This window comes from Macrobrachium nipponense, chromosome 29, assembly GCF_015104395.2.
Source record: "Macrobrachium nipponense isolate FS-2020 chromosome 29, ASM1510439v2, whole genome shotgun sequence".
Lineage (NCBI taxonomy): Eukaryota > Metazoa > Arthropoda > Malacostraca > Decapoda > Palaemonidae > Macrobrachium > Macrobrachium nipponense.
In genome coordinates, this window is record NC_061092.1 from 1407869 (window position 1) to 1421532 (window position 13664).

Here is a 13664-nt window from a genome sequence, read left to right on the forward strand (position 1 = left end):
TTCTCAAGCCAAAGTCTTAAATTAATAATATAAATCAAAATATCAAGAAATTCACTGAAGCATCCTTTGACATTGTTTTCTTAAAAAATAAATTGCTTGGAAGCTATTAAGAATGAAAATGATGTTAATTTTTTGGGAGGATGAATAATCATCTTTCCCACCATTATCCTTACGGTAAGGGGTCGGTGCCTAATGGGCCTTCTCCACTGCCTTCAGTCAAAGCATCATACTCCACCAAACCTCTCTCTCTATATCTTCCTTCACTTTATCTCCTTCTAATTCTCTGTCTCCCTCTGATCTTCCCCTAACAGGTTCCTCCCAAACCATCTTCACTCCCTCCTCATCATCCATCCTCAACTCATGCCCATACCATCTCAATTGTGACTTATCACATCTGTAATCTGTACTATGCCTGCCTGCCCCTTCTTATTTCATCATTTTCCAATCATCTCGATTAATGATATTCTCATAATCCACCTCAGCATTCTCAGTTCTGTTCTCTCAAGCTATACTTACTCTCTTCTTCTTAAAGCCCATTTTTCCGATCCATACATTAACACTGGCATTATCACGGTGCTATAGATCTTGACTTTTAGCTTGATTGGCATTTTCTTATTTCACACTACTCAGACTACTCCAGCTACCTCTCATCACTTCCCCCATGCAGTCTACTTCAGCCTCACGTCCTCCCTCTGGGCTTAAAGTAGATCTAAGTATTTAAACTTTTCTGCTGTTTTATATTGAGCCTCTTCTTTCTTGTATATCACTATTCTGTCTCTATCTTCCCTACTGCTCACCAAAACTTACATTATTCACTTTCACCAGTAAACTACCTCTCTCTAAAGACTCCTGCCCTTTTCCAACCCTTCTCTGTAGGTCCTCTATTCAGCAGTATTCATCAGATCGTCGGTGTACAACAACTGCCACAGCTCTTCATTCCTGATCTCTCCACTCAACACATCCATGACCAGCACAAACAAAAATAGGCTTAATGCTGACCCCTGGTGTAATCCAATACTGAATTCAACTATTTCTGTTTCCCCAACTGCTTTTATTATTTATGTGCTCATTCTTTGATAATACAGTGCTCCCCCACTAGTACAAGGGAATAGGTTCCAGAACCTGCCGCAGAACATGAAAATCCATTGAAATGCAAAAAAGCCCTTCTAAAATGCTTAAATTTGTCTTATAACTGCCAAAATACCCAATACCCATTAACCCTTTAACGACGATTGGATGTATAAACGTCGATATAAATTGTCTGTTGGGTGCCGATTAGACATATGTACGTCAATATAAAAAGTTTTTAAAAAATTCGCTGAAAATAGTTATAGGCCTACTAGGCTAAAACTTTTGAATCACGCGCCTTGGGAATGCTGGGAGCTCACGCATCAAGGCGTTGTTTTGTTTACAATCGTTACCCAGGCGCGCAAGCACGAATTTCTTTCTTCTAGCACTAAAAAGCATCGGCGACACATCTCGGGAATTATATGTAACTTTGACATATTTTTGCACCATTTTATATTAGCCGTTACAAGGAGTATTATTTATGTGAAAATGTGTGCAATTCATGTAGAATACAACAGAAAACAACTCGTTGTAGCTTTAATCAGTTTTGAAATATTTCATATAAATAACGATAAGTGCCAAAATTTCAACCTTCGTCAACTTTGACTGTACCGAAATGGTCGAAAAACGCAATTGTAAGCTAAAACTCTTATATTCTAGTAATATTCAGTCATATACCTTCATTTTGTAACAAATTGGAAGTCTCTAGCACAATATTTGATTTATGGTGAATTTATGAAAAAAACTTTTTCCTTACATCCACGAGGTAACTCTTCCCAAAAACAAAATCTGAAATTTTTCGTCCGATTGTCGTAATGTTTGCACCATTTTAAATTAGCCGTTACATAAAGTTTTTATATGGAAATGTGCGCAATTTCATGTAGAATACAACTAAAAACAACCCATGGTTGTAGCTTTTATCAGTTTTTGAAATATTTTCATATAAATAACGATAAATAGAAAAAATTCAACCTCGGTCAACGTTTGACTCGATCGAAATGGTCAAAAAAACACAATTGTATGCTAAAAACTCACATTCTAGTAATATTCAATCATTTACCTTTATTTTTCAACAAATTGGAAGTCTCTAGCAAAATATTTCGATTATGGTGAATTTATGAAAAAAAAAAAAATTTCCTTACGTCCCACGCGGTAACTCGTTCGAAAAAAATGCAGACGATTTTTTCGTCCGATTGTCGTAATGTTTGCACCATTTTAAATTAGCCGTTACATAAAGTTTTATATATGAAAATGTGCACAATTTCATGTAGAATATAACGAAAAACAACCCGCATGGTTGTAGCTTTAGCAGTTTTGAAATATTTTATATCAATAATGATAAGTGCCAAAATTTCAACCTTCGGTCAACTGACTCGACCGAAATGATCGAAAAACGCAGTTGTAGCTAAAACTATTACATTCTAGTAATATTCAATCATTTACCTTTATTTTGCAACAATTGGAAGCTCTAACACAATATTTCGATATATGGTGAATTTATGAAATAAACTTGTTCCTTACGTTCTGCGCGTTAACTCTTCTGAAAAAAATCATAAATTTTTCATCCGATTGTCGTAATGTTTGCACCATTTTAAATTAGCCGTTACATAAAGTTTTATATATGAAATGTGCGCAACTTCATGTAGAATACAACTAAAAACAACCTATGGTTATAGCTTTTATCAGGTTAAGATACTAAATAGAAAAATTCATCCTTCAGTCAAATTTACTTGACCTCAATGGTCGAAAACTGCAATTGTAAGCTACAACACTTACAGTCTAGTAGTATTCAATCAATTACCTTCATTTTGCAACAACAAACGGGAAGTCTCTAGCACAATATTCGATTTATGGTGATTTTTGAAAACTGCTTTTTTTTACGTCCGTGCGTTACGAATTCATGCATCATTTTGTGATAATATTTTCTCTGTGTTGCCTTGATCATTTTACAATGTGTTATATACAAAACTTATTGCAATTTAGTGTAAAATACAACGAAAAAATTAATTAACTTGTTAGCATTGACGTTTTGCTCACAGCGCAATTTGTATACAATTATATATGAAATTTTCTTTTGCGCTGTCATATATCCCAATATTTATGTATGATAATGATTTTTTTTTCATTTATGGTTGCATACTAAACTTCATGCAATGACAAAAAATGAGCAAAAATGAAATCTTAATCTTGAAAAACTAAGCGTGCTGTGATTTTTTGTTTTAAAAAAAAAAATTCCGCTTCGGCGCTCACTCACGAACGCCGCTGGCATACGGGAGACGATTTTTAAAATACTGCTTTGGCCTTTAAGGGTTAACTAAAAAATGCCATACCATTTCACTGATTAATTTGATAGCTAAAACAAAAATACAGGCAGCCCCCCCCCGGGGTACGATGGGTTTGGCTACGACGTTCCGAGGTTTAGGCGCTTCTCAATTATATTAATCAGACATTATTCTAGGGTTATGACACCTACAACGCTGATCTGGCAGATGAAAATATGGCGCCAAAAATATGAAATATTGAATATTTGAAGGTTTTCTTTATGAAAAATGCAATAAGAATGCAGTTTACATTAAAAGTAAGGTTTTCTTATGATTTTTCACGATGTTCCGCTTACGACAATTTTCGGCTTATGAAGCATCTCAAGAACGGAAGCCCCCGTCGTAACCCGGGGGGACTGCCTGTATACCTTAAATATCATACAAAACAATTTTAATATCCTTTCAAAGAAAAATACACCCCTAACCATCATCAGACATCTTAGATCAGTACCCTATTACAACTGTTACTCTAAAGTATATATGCCCCCTAATATGCTAATAACAATGATTTAATACTTCTTGTACATTATTAATATTAATGTAAACTGCAAAATATGAGTATCAGTAAAATGATTGGTACAAATTAAATAAATTTTTAAACAATTAAATTAATCTGTCTTACAGAACTTTTTGACAACTAATCAAATTACCCTTGTGTTAGTCACTAATTACTGTATTTCTTCATATTGTGTTCATGACTAAATACGTACAGATCTTTATGACAAAAATAATTAACCCTAAACGCCTATTGGACATATTTTTAGTTAGTGCTTAATTGACGTATAATATGTCAAACGCTAAAAGTTTTTTTAAATATTCACGGAAAAATAGTTATAGGCCTACTTGGTGAAAACTTTTGAATCATGCGCCTTGAGGGATGATGGGAGTTCACGGATCAAGCTGTTGTTTTGTTTACAAGCGTTAACCAGCCACGCATGCACGAATTGCTTTCTTCTCGCACCAGCAAGCATCAGTGACGCGTCGTCCGAGAGCGATCTTTTGCCGCATTCGTGTTTTGCCGAACCTTTGCGAGTGTTTAAGTATTTGTGGTGGTACAAGACGTACATAGAGATGTGTGAATGTCGAATGGAGCGTGAAAGGTGCGTTTTTTGCCTCTCGGTAGGGATCGTGTGAGACGTATTTTGGACTTGGATGCTGGAGAGACCAAGCAACCAAGATGACCTAGCTCCTCAACGCCGTTCCGTGCGGCCTCTTGTGGCCAAAAGTGTCCAAGCACCACATTGTGTGCCTTTTACGACCCTAGGAAGCATCTGGGTGTCCTGAGGGGCATTCGTAGGCATTTGGGAGGCCTCGAACAAAACAAAAGGACCTTGATGAATACTTGTTCTAGCTTGATTGGGAGCAGCTCGCACGTCCTCATTTTGATGGCAGTTGGTCATCTAGTAACGAGGACACCACTCCCGATGTTAGTGATGATGAATATTTGCCCCCAATGTCCGTACGGGAGTCACAGGCTGGAAGCGAGTTGGAGTTAGTGTTTTAGCCTATGAGGGGGAGTCTGAGGAGGAGGAGGAGGAGTTGTCGTTGTCTAGTTTTGTTGTTGAGGATGACACAGAAAGCGAGGGCCTAAGTTAAGGAGATGGGCCAGTTGGGGGGGTTTGAGTGTGAAACCGTGCACGTGCACGGGCCCGTAGAAGGTGGGAACGTCGTGCCAGCCTTGGTGCCGACCATCGTCCGAGAGTGACGAGGGGTGGTCGGAGGACCCCACCCCACCTAACAGTGTACTTATAAGTAGTAATGTTCTGTTAAGCTCCTTCCAGGTTAACCTCCGACTGAGATAATAGGCCCACGCTATCTCTCTCTTTAAGGGTAAAGTAAAATGTATTTGAAAATAATATATCATTAGCATAAAGCATTTGGATTTTTTTGGATAGAAACATATTGTACTTACAATGTAGTTATGTATCTATTAAGCTCATTCAAGGTTGGGCACCTGACTAAGTATAATAGATGTAAAACTCTCTCTCTCTCTCTCTCTCTCTCTCTCTCTCTCTCTCTCTCTCTCTCTCTCTCTCTCTCTCTCTCTAAGGATAATGTGAGATGTATTGGAAATTATATTACTGTAATGTTTTTTTATGATAGCATGTAGTATAATATTTAAGATATTGGCTAATTATTTTTATTTATAGTCTAGTATGCTTTTACTGGAAAATAAAATTAAAATAATTAGTGAAATGAGCTTAATAGATACATAACTACATTATAAGTACTATGCTCTTAATAATTTTTGTCATTAAATTTAGTATTTTAGTCAGAAACACAATATGAAAAAGTAAAGTAATTAGTGAATAAAAGTGTTGCTATACAAAAAAAAAAAAAAGTAATAATTTTAGAGATATGGTCCTTCGAAAAAATCGGCAAATTTGGTGAAAGTTCCCCGTGGAAAAGTGAATAATGTTTTCCACAAGAATCCGCGACAAAGCAGACCATGGAAATGTGAAACACATAAAACCAGTGGGGCTGTATCATCTCAACCGCCCAACCAACTTTTCCGGGACTTTCCTTTTCCTCAAACCCCAAAACATCACTTCTCTTGGGATTCTGTTGTATGCTTTTGTTAGGTCCATAAATGCACAGTAGAGCTCCTGGTTTCCCTCTAGCCTCTTTCCTGTAGCTGTCTTACTATGAAGATGGCATCCACCGTCCCACTTCCTCTCATGAATCCATACTGCTGTTTCCCAATCTTTACAATCTTTCTTAATCTCTCATCCAGTATCCTCTCTAAAATTTTCAATCCAGGCTCTGTTAGTTTAATTTCCCTGTAGTTACCACAATCCATGGCCTCTACACCCAGTCCCTTGGTATTTCTTCCTCTTCCCATATAGCTTTTAAAAAACCCAGCATCCATTTCTCCCCATCTGTACCTAGTAATTTTATAATTTCAGTTTAGAACTCTGATGGACCTGTTGCTTTACCATTCTTCATTTTAGTGCTGTCTTCACTTCTGTATCCAGTATCTCCATCACTGACCCCTCATCCTCTGTGCTTCCCATCTCCTCTCTCTCTTTTTCAGTATTTAAAAGGTGTTCTTTTTTTAAAATACTCTTTCCATCTCTTATTAATGTCTTCATCTATATACAGTATATTTCAATCTCTATCCTTGATGACACCCAGTTTACCCAAATCTGTCTCTGCCTCTCTGCCTTTTCCTCAAGTTTGAAATCTTATAGATAACTTTTGCATTCCTCCATTTTCTTAAGTTATCAAGTACTTATCCAACTTCAGAAACCATGTGTTCATACATGCCAACTCAAAACTCTAAGCCATCTCCAATATATAATCCCCATCTTTATTTCTAATTTCAAACCCATGGCCTCTGTGTACCCCTCATACCATCTCATCTTCTCTCCACCCTGCCATTCATATCAGTTCCTATTATGAGATTCTCCTCTTTCACAGTTCTAATTGCAGCCTCAAACTCTTATCTAAATAATTGTGTTTCTTGCTCTTGGTACCCCATCTGAGGAGTGATGCTGATATATTTACTGCTTTGTCACCTATTATTATTGGAATCTTTAAAAGCCTATCATTTACTGTTTACTTATACCTCTTTTTCCTTCCAAATGTTACTATAAAACTTCAACACAATTTCTTCCCTCTTATGACCCACTGTAATAGAGCTTATAAAAAAAACCCGTTTCCTATCTCTAGTTCCACTCCCTTTCCACCTAGTCTCCTGCACACACACAAAATCTATTCTCTCCATCACATCTACTGTCTCCCGTCAGCCTTTCCTGTTAGAGTGGCCACTGTTCCATGTACCTGCTATATCTTCCACTTTTTCACTAACTTCTTGGCCCACAGGCATAAATCCTGCAGTACCCCCTTTGTCCATTTATCATGCCAGTAGAGGATTCTGATGTGCATCACTTACAGGGGATGCCCTCAGCGCAATTCATATTCCATTACAAAATCAGGAATGGTTTATTGCTTTGCAAAGGGTGTTTAGGACCACATGCCCTTGCTGTCATCAACCAGTCAGGTTGGCGGTGGGCTTTGCCTTTGGACCAAAAAGTCCAACTGCAAGGGAGCAGTTTCCACAGTTATTGGCCAGTGGGCCTAGTCTTTTACTCAAAGTAAGACTGCAAAAGCAGCAGCTGTCCCCTTTATCACCTTTTTACACACACAGGGAGTGTGATGATAGTATTCTTTACACCTTACCACTGGCTCATGAAATCTTACCTACTGTTAAATGTATCTTATATGTGCTATCTTAACAGTAGGTAAAGTATTCAAATAAATTTTATTATGAAAATCTATATTTTTGTAAATTTTTTCTTTTAAGCTTCACACATTCCAATGTATCCCATCATTCACTGGATAACTATACAAGGAATAAACATAACAATAATAAGAGAAAAGAAAAGACTATATAAAACACAATTATAGACTATCCCTAGGACAGTCTTGTCATGTATCATCAAGCAAAAGAGTTTAGTGTAAACGCTGATATAAGAAATGTTTATTTAAACAAATTACAAATGTATCACAAACAAGAGTGAATAGAAGTAGAGATTTAATCATGAGTATGTGTAAATCAGGATTTTGATCCTGATTATGTACATTACAGTAGGAGACCCGGTTTCACGACCGTATTAGAACTCGACATAAACGGATTTCGCCACTAAATTTCCAATAAAAACTTTGTATCTGTTTTCAACCAAAACCAAAAAACCATTTTCCGACCCCCGACCATATGATGTTTGTAAACAAAACTGTTTCCGCCAGCCGCCGCTAGTTGGCGTCATCCAGTGCTACCAAATGTAGCATAATTTCATGTTTTTTTAGCATAATTGACTCAAGAATGGAGCTTAGCATTTTATTCTTTCACACTAAAGGTTCTAGTACAATTTTAGATGTATTTTCACTAAAATTTTAAATAAAAATGCAGAAAATTCCTCAATTTCATACACAGGATAGTGAATATATGTATCTCATAGTGAAATTGCCTCAAAAGCAGCACTAACAAATGAGTTAATTGTTAAGTTTGAACCCAACTAAGGAATGATAAATTTTGTGATATAAATAAAATACCCACAGTGCATGACAAACGATCAGTAAAGTGTTAATAATGTTTTTTCCTCTTCATGAGGAAGAATTACTTTTTTTTCCTTTTTAAGTTTTAATTTTTTTCGTAGTAGTTATCAAAATTTAATGTCTGAAGTGATTTTCACACAATTTTCAAGTATTTATTCATTGTGTATGATCTGTTAAAGAAAATAGTGTTTCAGTGGCATGATAATGATCAAGTAATAAGTACGTATGTTTTTCTTCTTGAGTAGATACTGGTTTGTTTGTTTACCTTTTTTTTTAGTTTTAATTTTTCAGTAAATATCAGTAAATAACAAAAATGTTATATTTGAAGTAATTTTCACACATTTTCAAGTATTTATTAATTGTTTTGGTGACCCTGTTAAAAGAAACTGGTTCTGAGTGGCATGATAATGATGCAGTAATAGTAAAATTTGTTGTTTTTCTCACATTTGTATGTGATCTTCACACATTTGTCAAATAGTATAATAGTGCTTGCATATCAAATATTGTACTAGTGATTGCGTATGTGATCTATTAAAGAAAAATGGTGTTTTATTACGAGTTTCCTAACATGAAAGATCATCAAATATTAGTTATAATATGTCGGTTCGTCACTTTGTATCATTTCACTAATATATAAATGTTTTAAATTTCCATTATCATCGTTGTTTTAGCTCAAATGTTTATTAGAGAATGAGATAATGATATATTAATAGCAAATTCTGGCACAAAATTGCACCATATTTGGCATAAATTTCTTGCTTGGACGACTAGCATAATTTAGCAAAAACGGTTGGTAACACTGGTGACGCACTCAGCATTGTTTAAAGTCCGCAACTAATGTTTACAAACCTTCAACGTGTCGTGTTTTTGGACACTTGCGCGCATTTCGTTTGCTTTTTTTCGGTGTTATCAACTCTATACGCAGTTACCTTTTGATTCATCATGGGTCCCAAACATTACCTACTGGCTATCTATTAAAAACCTTTTGCTATTGGTTAATCTCTGAAATATGGAAATGTTTACATGGCATCTCGCATTTTGTTCCTTCTTCAAAATGTTTCCATCATTTCCAACTCCAAAATAAACCTTAGAATTTCGTCTTATCCTCTCCTCTGCATGAAAGTGATGAGCGAAAAAAAGATTTAATCAAGCACCCTTGCTTGATTTTTTTTCAAGCGTAGCATATTCTAAAAACCATGCTCACACTTGAGGAGCGCGGTTTCAGTAGCAAATGCAATACTTATTTAAGGTGTTAGGTTTTGGAGTGAAGGCAATGTTACGTACGTAGGTTTAACATGTGCGGTTCGTAGCAAATGTAATCTTTAGGCTTTGTTAAGCTTGCCGGTAAAGAAGAAGTTAGTCATAGCTTATATCAGAGAAGCCACTATGCCATATTAAGTGCGTAGTAATTAAGAAATTAAGAAGAATCTTTTATGTCGTACTGTAATACGCCAATAAGTTACGTGTAAGATTTGGTAGTGAAACCAGTTACATATGTAACATGTTCGGTTCGGTAGCAACGCAATCTAAGCTTTTTAAGCGTGCCGGTAAAGAAGAGGTTAGCCTTAGCTTAACTCAGAAGCCGCTACAGTATACATTAATTATAGAAATTAAGTAGATTCTTTTATGTCTACTGTAAAAATACGTCATTGTTTACGTGTGAGATTTGGTAGTGAAACCACTGTCATATACGTAACGTGTGCCGTTCGGTAGCGAACGCAATCTTATCTTTGTTAAGCTTGCTGGTAAAAAGGAGGTTAGCCTTAACTTAATCAGAGAAGCCGCTATGGTATAGAATAATTATAGAAATTAAGACGATTCTTTTATGTCTACTGTAAAAAGACGTCAATGTTTACGTATGAGGTCTGTAGTGACACAGTTTACATATGCAACGCTGTGCGCGGTAACGAACGCAATTTGTATGCTTGGTTTATAAGCGTCCTCGTAAAAAAAAAAAAAAAAAAGAGGTTAGCTTGATATTAAACTGAAGAGATGCTGGTAACGTAATGGTATAGTAATTAGTAATTAAAGACATTAAGAAGATAATTTTACTTATACGTATTTATATATGTACCATGCAGTACCATGATAATTGTCAAAGTCCAACAAGCTTGAAACCAGACCTGATATTGGACAATATGCCGTAAAAGACGCACCTTTTTTATAAGGACATTTTATGAAACAAAATCGTTAGTATCATAACATTACATTTACTGAAAGATAATTTTCAAGCGATTTTGTATACAGTAGTTGCAGTCGACTCCGTAAAAAGATTTACCATAAATTAATATAGAAATGTAACGTTTCTAGGCTTATAGTTACGATATGGTTGTTTACTACCATAGTCCCGATGTAAACCACCAGGGCTGCGCTATGGTTTGTTTACATCCTTAAATGCCGACTTACTGTAGGCAAATTTTGCAAGGTTTTGATAAATATAAATTGGGTTTAATTTTAATAGTTTATTAATTTACTGTAATAATTAGACTTGCTTTTCAATGTTTTTATTATGTTAGCAACACGTTTTTATGCCTACCCACTACAGTACGTTCTACTTACTATTTACCTAGGTAGCCTATGAAGCTTGGTCAACAATCGGTTGGACTCAGGCTAGTTTTTCATTTTATACTGTATACGTATTATACATTTAAAATTATAAATATACGTTTAACATGATATTTATTTAACTTTTAACTTATTTAGTGTATTTATATGTAATGTATTGTATAAAAAGGCAAGGTTAGGGTAATAACTGATGGTCAAGAACGGATTAATCCATTTTCAGTTATTTCTTATGGGAAAACTTGATTCAGTTCTCGAAATAATCGAATTTCGACGCTCCTTCTGGAACGAATTATCGTCGAGAACCGAGGCTCTACTGTATATTGAAATACAGACAAACAGATCAGTGATGCACAACTATATGCACTGAAGTTTAATAACATACTTTTATGTTAATAAAACCATGTTATTTTTACTAGTTTGTCCATTTATCTTACCCCTTATTTATTTTCAGTTATACCAAACCAAAGGGTCAGTTACCTGACTACAGCGCCCCAGTAGTTTTGCATTCTGAGAAAAGGTCTGTGGAAGACTTTTGTAACAAGATTCATAGAACGATCATCAGAGAGTTCAAATAGTAAGTTTTATTTTTCTCACATATGCTTAAGTAGGTGTGTGGTAATTTAATTACTACATGGTTTTGAAGAAAAACTCATTTGTTCCTACACGATGTACAAACCATCGGTCCTTACATTAGGAATTGCCTTCAGTGAAGCTGGAAACAGCTGCTAAACTTTCAAAAGTTGGTTAGGCAATTAACTACTGCCCTGTTAGAGTCCCATCCCACCCGGTCCTAAAACATCCCAGTTGCTTTCGGCCATTGTCTGGTGCAGATGTGTCTTTGCTCTCTCTGCCTGACTGTCGCTAAGCTGATTTTTTCCCGGTGGGATCTTCTGTTGTTGTTTGTGGCTGTAGTATATGTGTGTGTCTGAATTATTTAGTAATGCAAGCTCACAAATCTAATAAGCCTGTTTTTAAGATCGCCTTCCAGCATGTTTCCTGGGGTTGGCGGTAAGAGGTGCAGTAACTTCCGCTCCTCTGTAGATAGTTACCCTCACATCCTCTGTACCTTCTACAGGGGATGTAATTGTAATCCTAACTTTACTTGTGCTGACTGTTGCTCCTGGTCATCTGAGCAGTGGGCAACGTTTGCCAGGAGAAAACTGTATCAGAGAAAGGTTGCCAAAGGTATTGAATGAGGGTTATACGCTTTACTGGCAATTTTCACACCTTCTGGGTCTCTCCTTTGTCCTTTTTGCTTGCTTCATTGGGCAGAGATTGGCAGGGGTGTGGGTGTTGATCAAGGTGACCTCTATTTTCCTGGGGGCCCACCCGCTTGGAGGGGGAACATTTTTTCTTGGAGCAGAGGAGTCTCCCTCCCCTGAGGAGTCTCCCTACCCTAACCCAACTACAGGCAGTCCCCAGTTATTGGCGATCTGGTTTTATGGGGCTTGTCTAGCGCCATAAAATCTGCAAGTTATGGCTCCATAACGGTTCCAAGGTTATCCGCGTAATTATCGGCGTCATAAGTTAAGCGCCATGAGCTTATGGTGCCGATAACGTAGTTATCAGCGCCATGCGTTCTGGTGCGATAACCGGCTATCAGCGCCATAAGCTTCATTATGGCACCATAAATCACAGAGTTTTGGTTAATGGCGGTTTTCACTTATCAGCACACCCCCAGGAATGGAACCCTTGCCGATAACTGGGGACTGCCTGTATTGCTTCGTCAGGTATGTTTGATGAGCTTCCTTCAGAGCTTGTAACAGAGTGATGGGAATAACATGTTTTGAAGGATGAGCTAAGGGTTTTCATGTATTAGAACAAGCAAATCTCACAGAAAATAAAAAAAAATAGTATTAGCAGCCTGTGGTGAAGAAAGTTGGAATATAAAACAGTGTCACAGATAATGAAAAGAATATTTGAGGGGGATTAGGGAATAAAAAGAAAATGGTAATGGTGGGGGTCAGAAGGCCATGCGAATTCCGGTGAGAGAGGGAAACCAGAGATATCAGGGAAAATGGAACTGAGGTAGAGGTGGAAGAAATCATAAAAATAAAGAAGGAAAAGTAACATTATGTGCAATATGCAAATCGCAATGGCATTGAGCTAGGGATTGTTCACAGAATTTTCAAAATAAGAAGAAACAGAAACTGAACAAGAAGAAAATGAGACAAAAACAGTAACTGGACAAGAAGAAGAAAAAGTTTACATAGGAGAAGTTAGTAAACTAGAAGAAGAATCTTGGGAAGAGGTTGATGCAATTTTAGACATAGGTTGTAAATCAACAGTTTGTAAATCAATAGTTTGTGGGGAATTGTGATTAGTATGCATTTCTCTGGATTTGAACAGGAGTCGAGGAGAATGAATGATACTAAGACAGTGTCTAATAAAATTTAATTTTGGTGAGTCATCATACAAGTCAAAAGTAGGGATGCACGGTTACCAAATTTTGGCCATTACCGATGCCGATACTGTTACCTCCATATTACTGTTAATTAGGAGAATATATATTGTTACTAAAATCATTCTTGTTCTCTGGTTATCGTATATTAAAGGTTCAAAATTTGAAAGGTCAATAATAGTAACTGATTTCACCCATACCTGTACTGCACATGTTTAAATAGTACCCAACTCCAACAGAATGGCAATGAC

The 13664-nt window shown here is 36.4% G+C and overlaps 1 pseudogene; it reads left to right on the forward strand.

The window, feature by feature from the left end:
* The window catches only part of LOC135205924 (GTP-binding protein 128up-like), a 93779-nt pseudogene extending 82192 nt beyond the window's left edge, over positions 1–11587 (forward strand).
* Positions 11588–13664: the final 2077 nt, after the last annotated feature.